At 42.0% G+C, this 14,729-nt stretch overlaps 1 protein-coding gene across 1 annotated transcript in view; it reads left to right on the top strand.

Annotated features, from left to right (window-relative positions):
* Window positions 1-14,729, top strand: part of NF1 (neurofibromin 1) — a 5,218,972-nt gene that overhangs the window by 2,862,155 nt on the left and 2,342,088 nt on the right. The window lies entirely within an intron of this gene.

The raw sequence follows: 14,729 nt of genomic DNA, 5'->3' as shown, positions 1-14,729 counted from the left end.
ATTTTGGGGGAGATTTCGGTTATATCATGCCATCGGAGCTTCCAACAACACATTTACCTAAAAAACGGAAGGATAAGGACCGACACCCGCGGTCCACGGTCTCGGCCAACACCACGCTTAGGCCTACCGCAAGTGTCTCGGTCTCTTCTGAGCCGGTTTCACAACTGCTACAGACCGATGACACCGCCTCACCGGTTACTTCGGTACCAGAGGCCAACTCGGTGCCGGTTTCTGTTCTCCCCTCTGAGACCGAAGCCCAGGATATTTTTAACACCATTTCTGTGGATAAGACTACTCCAGCACTCGGGGCTGCCAGGCCTCCAGTGTCCATGTCCATTAAGGCCTACACACGTGCTAAGGCTACCAAACAGGCTAAGTCTCTCCCTCCAAGATCTGTTTCTCTGGGATCCACTTCTGGTTCTCAAATTTTAAGTTTAGCTGAGGACCTTATTTCTTTAATTAGGGGTTCTCAGCCACATCCAGATATCGGCTCTCAGCCGCCTTCTGTCAAGAGGCCTAGGGTTGGGCAGGTAAATTCCCAGTCCTCTGATGAGGCCTCAGGTCATTCTGCACATTCAGACTACCAGGAGGAGGCCTTCCCGGCCTACGAGGATTCTGATGCGGAGGAATCCATTCCCTCTGCTTCTCCTCCTCCTGAGGAGTTTTCCTTTGGGGAAACACTTCATTCCATGAGGGAACACTTCAAATGGCAAGGGCAAGAATACTCAGATTCTAGGAAAAGGTTAAGGGAATTTTTAAAGCTACCTCAGCATAGACCCTTAGCTATTCCTCCAGTTTTAAATGTTTTAGATGATGTGTACTTAGATTCTAGTGTTTCCCCTGACTCCCTCCCCCCTGCTCCTGTCAAGCCAGACAGGTACTACAGGGTCCCAGACACACATCAATTTCTGTACAAGGGCCATACTGCTGACCCTGAAACTATTTCTCAGGGGCCTAAAGGGGTTTCCTCCACTACTGCTAAGAATCCACTTCCTTTGGAAAGAGATTCTAGGGCTTTAGAAAGGTGGGGCAAGAAAGTATATACATCTTCCACCCTTTCTATGCGAGCATTAAATTGTCAATTTCATATGGTTCAGTATCAGGAATACATGTTGGATGACTTGCAAAAGAAATTGGCTTCCCCTGAACCACTAGGTTACAGGAATTGGTTTATAAGACTCAGCAGGTTAACAACCATTTCCTTCAGTGTGGATATGATGCATTGGAAGCTTCATGTAGAGCAGCAATGACAGGTGCGGTCATACGCAGACATGCTTGGTTAAAGGAACAAACATTTCCAGACCATGTGAAAATTAAGCTTTTGGACGCACCACTAGAAAAACATAAGCTATTTGGTGCTACTGCACAAGAGGTTTTAAAGAAAATAGAGGAAAAGGCAAAATCAGTGCAAACAGTCAAAGATTTCCTCCAGGTACAGCCTCCAAGATTCAGCAGGAATTGGCCTTCCAAGCATTAGTTCTTTCCAGACACAGACAAATTTCAAAGAGGCAAAAACAGACGTGGCAGAGGTAGAGGGCAAACTTGAGGCTCCTACAGGGGATGTCAATGGCAGCCTCCGAACCAGAGAGGTGGGGCAGGACCTTCCACTGCTCCACAGGGACAATCTCAATGACTTGACTTTGACTCCGCCATCCAGGGCTCAATTAGAAGCACCTTTGGGCGGAAAATTATCTTTATTCTCACAAAATTGGCACAATATTACAAAGGACAAATGGATACTGGACATAATAGACAAAGGATACAGATTCCATTTTCATACACTACCAACAAGACATGGCAGGCCAAACCTGCCACCAAATCAAAGGGCAGAGGCACTCAAACAAGTAACCAACCTACTTCAAATAAGAGCAATAGAAAAGGTTCCTTCTGCAGAACAAGGCCAAGGATGTTATTCAAGACTGTTCCTTGTTCCAAGAAAAGAAAACCAATGGAGACCCATTCTGGACTTGTCCGCACTGAATACTTACCTTATTGTGCCAAAATTCAAAATGCTGACTTTACAGCAACTCCTTCCCATGCTGGGCAAGGGGTCTTGGCTGGTAACTCTGGACCTCAAGGAGGCATACCTGCATGTCCCAATCAGACAAAGTTGCAGAAGATACCTCAGATTTCTTGCAGGCTCAGAGCATTATCAGTTCTCAGCATTGCCCTTTGGCTTATCTACTGCGCCCAGAGTGTTCACGAAATGCCTGGCATCAGTAATTGCACATTGCAGACTTCAGGGGATACAAATATACCCTTACCTGGACGACTGCCTTATACAAGCGGACAGCCAACAAGCCTTGTTAAAAAACTTGGACTATGTCATTCACCTACTGCAGGCCTTGGGATACACGGTCAATATTCAGAAATCAAGTCTCGTACCATCCCAACAAATACCTTTCCTGGGTGCCACACTGGACACAAACACCCAGATGGCGTTTCTGACAAAAGAAAAACAAAAACAATTACCAGAATACTTCAGAAAATTAGCAACACATACCCAGATGACTGCAAGGAAAATCCTGCAGGCCCTGGGTTTCATGGCATCCTGCATTCTTCTGATGCCACACGCAAGGCTGCATATGAGGAAACTACAATGGTATCTAAAAAGTCTATGGCCTCAACACAGCCACAGCCTGGAAGCTTTGATCCCACTCATTCCATGCCTTCAAAAGGAATTTCTGTGTTGGGCCCAAGCAAGCCAAATAAACAAAGTTCTGCCTTTCAGCAAGCCTCATACAAGTCGAACCATAACAACAGACGCCTCAGACCATGGATGGGGGGCGCACATGGAGGGCAGATGCATTCAAGGACAATAGACACAAAAAGAAAAGCACCTGCACATCAACCAAAAAGAAATGCTGGCAGTGATACATGCGATCAAGGCCTTCGAAAAGTTCATGCATCAGGGCCATCTACTAATAAGGACAGACAATACCACAGTTATGTGGTACATAAACAAGCAAGGAGGTACCCATTCCTACCCTCTTTGCAGACTGGCAATGAATCTCTGGGATATTTCCCTTCAATTGAAAATAGAGCTACAATCCCAGTTTGTACCAGGGAAGGGCAATGTTCTGGCGGACAGCCTAAGCAGAAACATCATGGATCCACACGAATGGATGTTGCATCCAGACATTTTCTTACAAATAACTCAAGCATGGGGAAGGCCGGACATAGATCTTTTTGCCTCCCACCGCAACCACCATCTGAAAAAGTTTTGCACAAGGACATAACATCCTCAAGCATGGAAGGTGGACGCTCTCTCCTTCAGTTAGAACTCTCTAACACTATATGCCTTCCCACCTCTTCCTTTGATGACCAAGGTGTTACTAAAGATCAAGACAGAGCAGCTGAAAGTCATACTGATAGCTCCAGACTGGCCAAGACAACACTGGTACCCACTGCTACGGAGCTTGACACACACCAATCCGTGGCTCCTTCCTCAATGGCCACTTCTTCTGACACAGCACAATTGCAGGACACTACACCCCAGCTTGAAAACATTGAAGCTGACAGCTTGGAAGATTCCATGACTATTCCTCAGGATACACTTTCCCAAAGGGTAAAAGATATCATCCTGGAGGCGCGCAGAACTTCCACTAGAAAAACATACTCAGCAAAATGGAAGAGATTTCTTATCTGGAACAGCAAAAAGGGTCAAGACCCATCAGTGATGAGCATTCCACAGATCCTAGAATATTTGGCTGAAATGCTCCACAATGGCCTTTCATATTCTTCCATAAAAATACATGCTTCAGCAATATCTGCCAAATATAACACTGATCCGCCTGTATTTTCTCACCCATTGCTAAGACAGTTTCTAAGAGGAATAAAGAACATCAACCCTCCAAGGAAACCACCAGTGCCTACATGGGACCTCAACTTCATGCTGGAAAAGTTAACTCTTCCTCCCTTTGAACCAGCAGCATCTTCAGAGTTGAAATTTCTGTCTTGGAAGACAGCTTTCCTACTGGCAGTAACCTCAGCAAGAAGAGTCTCTGAGCTACAGGCCCTTATGGCAATACAACCATTTCTCATTTTTCATCAGGACAGAGTTTCTTTGAGAACCAATCCGTCATTCATGCCAAAGGTGGTATCCAGGGTGTCCCTGAATCAAGTTATTCACCTGCCTACCTTCTTTCCCAATCCTCAAAGTAAAGGAGAGAGACTTCTGCACACCTTGGACATACACAGACAGTTGCGCTATTACTTGGACAGAACAAAGTCTTTCAGAAAATCTGACCAGCTTTTTGTAGCTTGCGCTGTTGGATTGCAAGGAAAAGCAATTTCCAAACAGACAATTTCTAAATGGATTGGAAATTGCATTCGATTCTGATACTCTTTTCATGGAAAAACTGTGCTAGCTGACATCAGGCCACATTCCACCAGAGCTACAGCCACCTCCACAGCCTTTTTAAGAGGAGTGGCAACAAAGGACATTTTAGAAGCTGCTACATGGAGCTCCGTGCATACATTTTCCAAACATTACAACCTGCCTTTATATTCCAGATCCAGAGCAGGGTTTGCTTCTGCAGTCCTCCAGGGCATTTTAGCTACACCATCTTTGTCTTAGTGCCTACTACCCCCAGGTTGGCTATGGTATTCAACCCATATGTTAGGACTGCAAGTTGCATCCTTGAAGGACATAGTACAGTTTTGTACCTACCATAAATGTAGATGTCCGATAGGTATGCAACTGCAGTCAGGTTTTCCCTCCCACCTACCCCTCTGTGCTCTTCTTTTGGGTTCTACCCCTCATTTTAGCTACCTGGGGAAATCTTTTATGGTGTATTTGTTTTTATGTTGTTGTACTTGTCTGGAATTTTTTCTCTATTTTCAAAATTTAGCCTTCCTTAGAAGGCACCTGGCATCTGGGGCAAGAAACACTGAAGAAGATGGCGTCGGCTGACGCTTTTATACCCCAGGCGCTCTGACGTCGGGGAAAGGGCGACATCAGCCGACGCCGGACCCAGACTTTGGAATCCGGCCGACCGAAGGGCTGCCTGAGGCAGGACAACCCATATGTTAGGACTGCAGTTGCATACCTATCGGACATCTACATTTATGGTAGGTACAAAACTGTACTTTTCAGCTGTGCTGAAGCTGTTAATAGTCTTGTATAGGATAGTTTGGCTGATGCTATCCTCTACTAATGGTCGTCAGTGGCTGAGAAGATCCTTAGACACTGGAAGGATCATATAAGCTTTAAGATATGTCCCTACACTAGATGCATGGATTTTTGTTCCTGTACTGAGACTCCACTGCATCATTAAGGTGAGGGTGACTCTTAAGATGCCATTGATTAGAAGAAACAATAAGCTAAGGTACGTGTCTGCCTGTGATGATGATAGCTCATACTGATTTTGTGTCACTTCTTGAAAAAAGCAAGGGTTCTGTCTTTATTTAAAACTGTGTGCGCGCGTGCACTCGCTTGCATATATGCATTATGTATATGTTACACTAGTTTGCATAACTTTCTTTAAAAAATACTTGAGTATTACTACAGCTCTCTCCTGAAAATAGGTCATGCTTGTTGCCTAAACCAATCTGTAAAAGTAAATAAAATAAAGGAACTCCTACTTCATCTCCTTTCAGAGTTTGTAGAAACCCTGTTGGAGTTGAGTTGTACCATTACTACTGTGTAGGATCTTTTTGATCACCATGATGTCCCCTGTATGTCTTCCCTTCTCAGGGGTACTCATTCCAGACAAAAAAAAGGAAATGGCTGCCTTGTAGACCATGGAAGGCCTTAAAACATTGTGCTGTTTTGCCCTTTAAGTGCCTGAGTAGTTGTCAGAGTACTGTTCCACAGGCCTAGGAGACTTTGTTCCTGCTTTGCTTAGGCTTGGAGAGGCACAACAAAAGATCAGCAATGAGTGCTGGATGTTGTCATGGTCGGTCTTGTTTTGGAGGTTTCAGGTTATCTAAGGTTCATTGCTCCAATGAAGTCTTAAAAAAATTGAAAATTCTTTTGATGTAGACCTCTATCTAGAAGACGGACTTCAAGAGTTGTTGAGTGTCCCCAAGGCAGAGTGCAAGGTTCCCTTTCCACACCAGGGGCATAGATAGAAATCTGTCTGTAAAGGGAGAATAACCTTTTTTATCTTCTATTCTTTCTGATGCAGGTGTTAATGGTTGCTTGTTTTGTTTAAGTCCGTCCATTTCTTGTAATTATAGCCTAAAGACCAACCAGATTTGTCATTTATCTTTTAATTTTTCTTACTTTTAGTTACTGTGCAGTAATTTATAAGTTAACTTTGTGGGGGTGGAGGTTATGACATCATGTAGCAGTGATGCATGCCTAAAGAAGGCAAATGCCCCAAACAGTTATTGGCAACACAAATGTTGCATTTGGAAGTCTTGACAATGGGTTGTGAGCATTGTTTTTTTATACGTCTTACTGAATCGTAATTTACATATCGACATAAGTACATGTACATTAATAGAAAACCATTCATAGTGACATTTTCATTGTTTTCATGTAGTATGCATATTTTCCTTTTAAAAATTATCATTTATTCTTAGATTGGATAAATTGCTCAATTCGTATCTTCCCTTAAACCTCATTCCTCCTCATCCTGAACGTTATTCTGCACATTTTGTTCCCAAAAATTCCATTTTTTTTTTGTAATTTCCACTTTCCTTTTTAAAAGATCCCAACTTCAATCCCATTATCTCCTTTACAATGATTTCCATTTTCTAGTAATTGCTTTATGGCAGCCAGAAGCATTAATCTCATTAAGGTTGTGTTGTGCTTAAGAAGTTCATGTCCTGTGTCCTAACATTATCTCTGTCAAAGTACACTTTATGAAATATTTAAAATCTCCCAAAAAATGCTCTTTCCCATCACATCTCCAGCATTAGCTGTCTCCTTAAAGAAAATTGAAGTTTGCTTGGGGTATAAAAGTACCTTTGCAAATCCTTTCAAGCAAAAAATCATAAACCTTTTGGACTTTGACTTTTACTTGGGAGCCATACAGACATGTCACTCCTTTGAAAATTGCCTTACCAGTCTATCTCTGTCTTTCCCACTCCAATCTTTTCTACCCTGCTATGATAGATTCTTAAATTTATCATGCAGTATTTATATACACATTACTAATTATCCCTTTAACAGCAGATTCTGTTCTACACTTCACTAAAACTGCATCAGTGCTGGTCTTTTATGTAGTACCCCTCATCCTTTCCTCTTTCCCTGGTAGGGAAGGGAGTCTGTAACCCACCAACTGGACTTCCCCTTGACCTCATCTGAAATTATTATCCTGCAGTTATTTCCTCCCAATACCTTTGATCCCTTGAGTTGCGATTAAATTTCAGACCCCTCTTGCGTATTTTCTGTACTTCCACTTGCAATTATCCAACTTAGCAAAATCTCCTTTTTCCAATCCTGCATTGGCTTAGTTCTTAGAATACTTTCTACTATTTTCTGAATGTAATATTCTGTATGGTGTTTGTTCTCCTTAAGGAGGTGCATCAAAACTCCTCTCCTTGTTTTTCAAATTTCCCCCATGTTTTATCATCATCCCTTTCTACTTTGATTTGTAACCTTCTACTTATGTATATTGGCTGTAACTATATAGCTCTGTAGTATCACTTCAAATCGGTAATCCTAATCCACCTTGTTCCAGGGGGAGGATCAATTTATACCACTTAGCTCTTGCCCTCTTCCTCCCAAATACATTCCTTCAACTCTTGATTAATATTGTCCACACTTCTCTGGTTGATAAATATATGATTCATCCATATATAAAACTGAAGGGACTTAAATAATTTTCATTGCTTGTATCTTACTATCCATATCCATAATCAAGAACCTCTGATTTCTCATTTTTTGTATTATCTTTTATTCAGTCTCTTTCCACATATCCTTAGCTGCCACAGCAGAATCCCTTTTAATCTGTATACCTAAATACTTAATCTTAAGTCCCCATAAAAGATCCTTGCACTATGGAATAGGCTCGCCATCCATGTAAAACAAAGTTCATCTCTGACCCTATTCTAACAAAACCTTGACAACTGGGTGGGAAATGGTGAAATTTCCCGTGGTCTGTCCCTCATGGACAGAGGCCCTCAATAAAAAAAGTATTTTTCTAAATAACACCCCTTATAAATTCTTAGTTACCTCCCTTATAACATGCCCCCCATAGATGCCCATAAAATTCTGGATACAAATGGTTTGGGGTGCATGGCTAGGCTTTTAATGGCCCTAGTGCTTGTTAGCATGGCAAGTTTTACCTTCATACATTTTATATCCTGAAAAGACTTGAAACTGTCTCAGGCTAGTTGCTCAGCATAATGCATCCGAGATTATCCAAGTGCAACTAACTCTGTGCAAGACCACAATCCAAATTGTAGCCTGCTACACATCCTCCACCATGCCCCAGGATTCCCACTCCTCATTTCTTGATACACTGGAAAATATTAGGGTACAACCTAACACCCTAATAATGGACGATTTGAACTACCCCACCATTAACTGGGAAAACTACTCCTGTACCAACTCTTTTGCTCAACATTTTCCGGAATTCATAAATTCCAACGTCTTGGATCAACTTATCCACACCCCCACCAGGGACAGCAGTATCCTAGACCTGGTCATTACCAACATTGGCAACCAGTGTTCCACACCAGAGGTCAATTGCTCGTTGTTCAGATTCGACCATAAGCTAGTCACCCTAGACATCCACATCCTGCCCTCACCCCCCATTAGGGATACCACTGTAAAAAATTTCTCCAAAGCCAACTTCACACTTCTTAAGACAGAAGTGGCAAACTTCACGACACCCATGCAGATGGACAATAGAGGTACGACTGCTGAATCCTACAAAAATGCACTTTATAAGCACTTAAACGAATGCATGGATCGTGCAATCCCTAACAGAACCAAGATGCTAATCTCCAAAAAAAGGAAGCCAAAATGGTGGTCCCCTGCCATAAACAAATTCTACAATAGAAGAAAGAAACTGCTGCAAAAAAGAGTAAACTCCCATGATTGGAGGAACTCCCTGGTCAGCCTCAGTAAGAAGCTGAAATCGCTCATAAAATCCTCCAAAGCTAGTTACGAAAACAAAATCGCTGCTGATTCTAAAGACAACCACAAAGCATTCTATAGCTATGTCAAGAATCTCAATGGCAACACTCTGATTTGCTCTGAGTTACAGCACAATGGCACTAAATGTACAGAACCAACTGATATTGCCAACATCCTGGTAGATAGGTTAATTGCTAACTTTACCCACCTCTCACCCCCTAAAGAGCCCATCTCTATACCGGAAGAATGCAGAGTTCCCGTAATCACGGCTGCACAGGTAAAAAACACACTCTTCAAAGCCAAAAACACAACATCCACGGGACCTGAAAACATTCCAGGCTGCGTTCTACAAGAAAAACTGAACAAACTAGCATCCCACCTAAGTAGCATGTTCAATCATAGCTTCACCTCAGGCTTTGTGCCCACTGAATGGCGCACAGCAGCGGTTATTCCACTCTACAAAGGGGGAGCCTCCACGACCCTGGGAACTACCGCCCCATTAGCCTGACGAGCCTGGTCTACAAGGCTATGAAAAGTATCATCATGGAACTTATAAACAGTGACATTGGTAATCTCCAAACTCTGGACCCCACCTAGTTCGGGTTTGTAAAAGGCAGATCATGTCTCCTAAACCTGATAGACTTCTTTGAAGCGGTCACCAAAGCCGCAGATGAGGGTAAGGTGGTTCACACAGCCTATCCAGATCTTGCCAAGGATTTCTACACCATCCCCCACTCTGGAATTATAGATAAACTCACTAAACTAGGTATAAATCGCTATGTCACAAGATGGGTTGCCAACTGGCTCACTGACAGAACCCACACTGTGAAAGTAGCAGACCCCAAATCTGACGTCAGACGAGTGACAAGTGGAGTACCACAGGGTTCAGTCCTGTGTCCTCTCCTGTTTGGTATCTACTTCTCTTCGGCTAACGAAGTTCGCAGATGACTGCAAACTAAGAGCCATAATCGAAATTCCTAACAATGTGGACTTCCTAAAAAAAGGGCCTCACTGAGACAGATGCCTGGTGTGAAAGCCATGGCCTCAAGCTCAATGCCAAAAAGTGCGTTGTCATCCCCTTTGGTAAAAACTCTGTACCCATGAACTACTACATAGGCAGTAGTCTACTTAACACCGAAAGTGTGATAAGAGACCTTGGGACACAGGTGGACAATAGTCTCATCTTTGATAATCACATCGCCACAGTAGTCAAGAAATCCTTCTACGTGGCACACCTTATCACAAAAGGTTTCTCATCTAGGAAAAAAGAGGTCATTGTTCCCCTCTACTCGTCACTCATTGGACCTGTTATCGAATACAACTCCCCTTTTGGTATGTACCTCACAAGATGACAACAACAACTACTGGTGAGGCCACAGAAGTACCTCACAAAGAGGATTACCGGCCTCAAACAGATGCCCTATGCAGACCATCTAAAAAAACTCCAGCTTTACTCCGTCGCATATCGCCTGTTTAGAGGCAGTCTCTGCCTAACATACAAAGCTATGTCAAACCCAGAGCTGTTGGACATGCTCCACTTAAAGAAATCCCAATCCCTCCGAGCTACACGCTCTAGGGACCTAAACCTTGTCACCACAATAAACAGAACATGCTGATGGGATAGATTCCTGTCCCAGAGATGTCACATACGCTGGAACAAACTATCTATTGATATCAAATAAAGCTCCTCATTAGCACTCTTCAAGAAAAATCTTGATTGGGTGGGAGATGGGAAATTTACCCCGGGGATCACTTCTGTGGCTCTGCTCAACAGGGGCACAGGAAAATGATTTTCTTGGGTGGCGGAAGCCAGGGTACCCCTTTCGCTAGGCTTATATAGGCCTTAGGGCCAGTAGCCTAGTACCTACCTATGAACCTAAAATGCTCAACAGCACTGATGCCTTTTTCTCAAAATTTCAAGTGCAAAATAACATCATCTGCAAATAAAGCTCAGCTCTCATTGCTATACCATTTATATACTTGAATTTGTGAGACCCTTATTTTTGCTCGTGGTTATAAATAAAAAGTAAGTAATAAAGAAGAAAGAGGACAAACCTGGCTTGCCCAAAAGTTCAAACATTGCTCCTCAAAGCAGAACCCTCCTACCGTACTACTTGCTGATGACCCTTCATGTATTCTTCTAATTAATCCTATTCTATCAGGAAATGCCATAGCTCTGCTCATAAAATCCCGACTGACTGTATTGAATGCTTTCTCTCAATTCCAACCAACAGTAAGTGTTTGCTTACATTCTGCTTCCATCTGGAGTCACCACTGGTATAGTAATGATAAATGTTTGCCTCCCCTCCACAGAAATCACATTGCTCCAATTTTGTAATTTTTTTATCATTTTCTTAGATAATATAGACATTAACACTTAATATAAATGGTTTAAAATTAAAATGGGTTTACACAAAGCTGGGTCTGAATTGTTCTGTCAGCTTTGGAGGATGGTTTTGTTGCAGCCTGGACCATGCCTGGCAGCCAGCCTGCAGCCCTTAAGAAAGGAGATAGACTGTTATGTTCTTCAATCTTACAAATGCTTATTTTCTAATCCCAGATGGTGTGATTTCTTTGTTAAATCCTTCTGCAGCTAAACATTTAGTAAATGCTAACCCCTCTCCCTCTGACAGTGATGGGAAAGCTTTTATAGATTTGTGATTAGCGTATTTGTCTGTTTCTTATTTTTAGAATTTTTAATTGTTAGGCTATGTTAGAGCATATGAGGAACATAACTGCAACTTTTCCTTCATCTGAGGGGTAAATCCTCACTAAGCTCCGTTATTGCTTCTGTTTCTGAAATAACCATTCTTTGAACTGCTGCTGTTATAACTCTTTAGGGATAAAGTGCAGGGTCTTTGAAACCAAAAAGATGGACCAAAACATATGAATGTCAGAGGTGTTAGCAGTAATAAGTGCACTGTACTCTCTGTTATCTGTGGTCAACAGGACCGTTACAGGTGATCACAGCCAGCACAACAGTGATACGGTACATAAACAAGGGTTTCCAGATTATGCACTCTGTGCAAATTAGCCTTGGCAACTTGGGATATAGCAAATCAGCACAATCTCACTCTGCAGGCTTCTTGCATTCGGCCAGAGCAAAACTGTCAGAAAAGCTGAGCAGGACCAGAACAGACTCTCATGAGTAGAAATTGAATCATGGGCGGGGTTCTTTGATTCAGTTTTGGGGAACAATTCAAATATATCTGTTTTCCTCCATTTACAACAACCTGGCAAAATTCTCCTCCAGGACTCATTGCAAGCAGGCCTGGAAAACCTATGCATTCCCATTTCCTTGGGTGGGAATGTTCCTGGTTGCCTTTCCCACTCTATCCACTGATAACTAGGGCCATTCTGAACATTCAGGAGGACTCTTCAGAGATCATTGTGGTGATTCCCTTCTGGCCCAGGCAACAGTGGGTCTCCCTTCTTTTGGAAATAGGCAAGGGCAATTACCACAAGTTTCCTCACAAGACTGGACCTACTTACATAAGACAGAGGTTGTTTAACACCTCCCAGCTTGGCACAACGTCATATACATGTGTGGATGATAAAATTCTTATACTTTTCAGACACTTGTTTTCTAAGGACATGCAGCAGGTATTAAAGGAGGCAAAGAAACCTGCTACTAGAAAACCATGTTAGCAAATGAACAGATTTTCTAGTAAGATCTGCAGTCACAATAAGTCTGTGAGCTATTATCCTCCAGCCTTTCTCAGTACTCTGTCAAGGGCATCTTTCTGTGGATCCCCCTCTAATGCACTGTCATATCAAGCTGTTTTTGAAAGAGGTTATATTTACCCATCCACCTAGAAAGAAGGTGGCTTCTCTTTGGGATGTTAATTTTGTTTTGTAAAAATTAACACTGGCTCCATTTGAGCTAGGTCATCTGGTTTGCTTGAGGTTTCTAACCTGGAATGCAGTGTTGCTTATTGATATAACTTCTGCAGTAGGGGTGTCTGAGTTTTAAGCTCTTATGTTGGCTCAGTCTTATTTCATTTTCCAAAAAAAAGTGCTTCTTTGAGAATGAATCCTTTATTTATGCCTAAAGTGGCATCCAGGTGTACTTTGAGCCAAGCTATCCATATCCTTCTCTGAACCTAAACATGAGGGAAAGAGAATTCTTCATGCTCTGGATGCCTACAGCATCTCATGTATCATCATGACGCAACTAAAATCTTCAGAAATTCTGACCAGTTATTAATTTAAGAATGTAAGAAAAAAGGACACAGACTATCAAAGCAGAACATTTCCAAATAGTTGTCCGATGTTATTTTCTTTATTTCTATCACAGTTATCAATTTTAGTCAGGGTCAAGAAAAGTTCTACTAGGACATTGGTTTCTTCAGTGATTTTTTGGAAAGGAGGAGATAATAGAAGTATTCTATAGGGCAGATGTTGGTCCTCTGTGCATACTTTATCAAAGTGTTGCACACTAGACTGCTTTTCTAGGTTTTGAGCAAGCTTAGCTAGGACCATTCTCCAGGGGCTCCTGGACTCTCATCCTTCCTTCTCCCAAACTTTCTAAGCTTTGGTATTCTACCTATGTAGCTTAGGCCACTGCAACAGTGATCTAATGATGAACATAGTACAGTTGTATAAGTAAACTTACAGTAACAGCATATGTTCGAATGGATCACTGCTGTAGTATTTGCTCCCTCTCATTTATTTTTTATTGATTTTCTTTGCCAGGGTGAGGAACGCTGATTTTATATACGTAGCACTGAACTCTTTAAGGGCTGTAGCCTCCTTTCAATTGTCACAGAAGCTTTGACGAGCTTGGCTTTCAAACTCTGCCCCCCCTTTTTTTTCTAGCTTCAAACAGTTTGGGCATGGGTAAGTTGGCTGGCTGTTATACCCTAGGCAGAATATACCTCTCATAGCTTAGGCTGTGCAGCTGTAATCTATTTGAACATCTACTTTTATGGTAGCTTTACTTTCACAACTGTACTTCATTTTATAATTTTTTTTGTCTTACAGAAGAAATGGAAGACCTTTTTTTCTAGCTGAATCCTGTTAGGAAGTCTGGGTGTCTGGTGGGGTCTACCATTTTCAGTAGTGTCACTGTGTCATTACAATCAGAGAATTGCAGTTGCCTTGAAAATAACAACAGACTTGTTGAGGACAACTGAAAAATTTTGTTACAAAATTCAGTGGAGTAAAATGCAATTGAGTCAGTGTATAAAGATAAGGAGCCATAGTAGGTCCCTTTATTTTGACCTGTGCTCAAGGGAATACTGTTGAAACATAATGAACATCTTCCCACTCCCCCCTTGGTTAGTTAGGGTTTGATGTGATATTGTTTACTGATAGCCTACTTTTTATCAGGTGTGTATAAATGTGGTATTCTTACAGTGTTAAATCAATAGGGCGTGCACAGATTTATTGCAGTCTACAAATACTTCAGTAGAACTGAAGCTGGCATAATTTAATACTGATTTTCCAACAGGGCGGGGACCATCTGATGGAGTAGTAGAATGAGTCTCTACCCTTTTCAAAGGTAGATTCAGCTTTTATAAATAAGTGAGGCTGACTGTTGTTGTTAGAGTGCAAACCTCAGTACAGTGAATGAGTTTCAGCCTCATATTTCATTTGCTATGGTATCTGTAGCTGTTGTAGACTACTTTTTTCTGTGCTGTGATTGTATTTGTGGTGGCATGGTTTATTGTTTTGATACATGGTACTGTTT

The sequence above is a fragment of the Protopterus annectens genome, chromosome 13.part0 (assembly GCF_019279795.1).
Source record: "Protopterus annectens isolate FY-2018-M chromosome 13.part0, PAN1.0, whole genome shotgun sequence".
Lineage (NCBI taxonomy): Eukaryota > Metazoa > Chordata > Ceratodontiformes > Protopteridae > Protopterus > Protopterus annectens.
The sequence above is the reverse complement of the archived record's forward strand: the minus strand, read 5'-3'. Positions and strand labels throughout refer to the sequence as shown.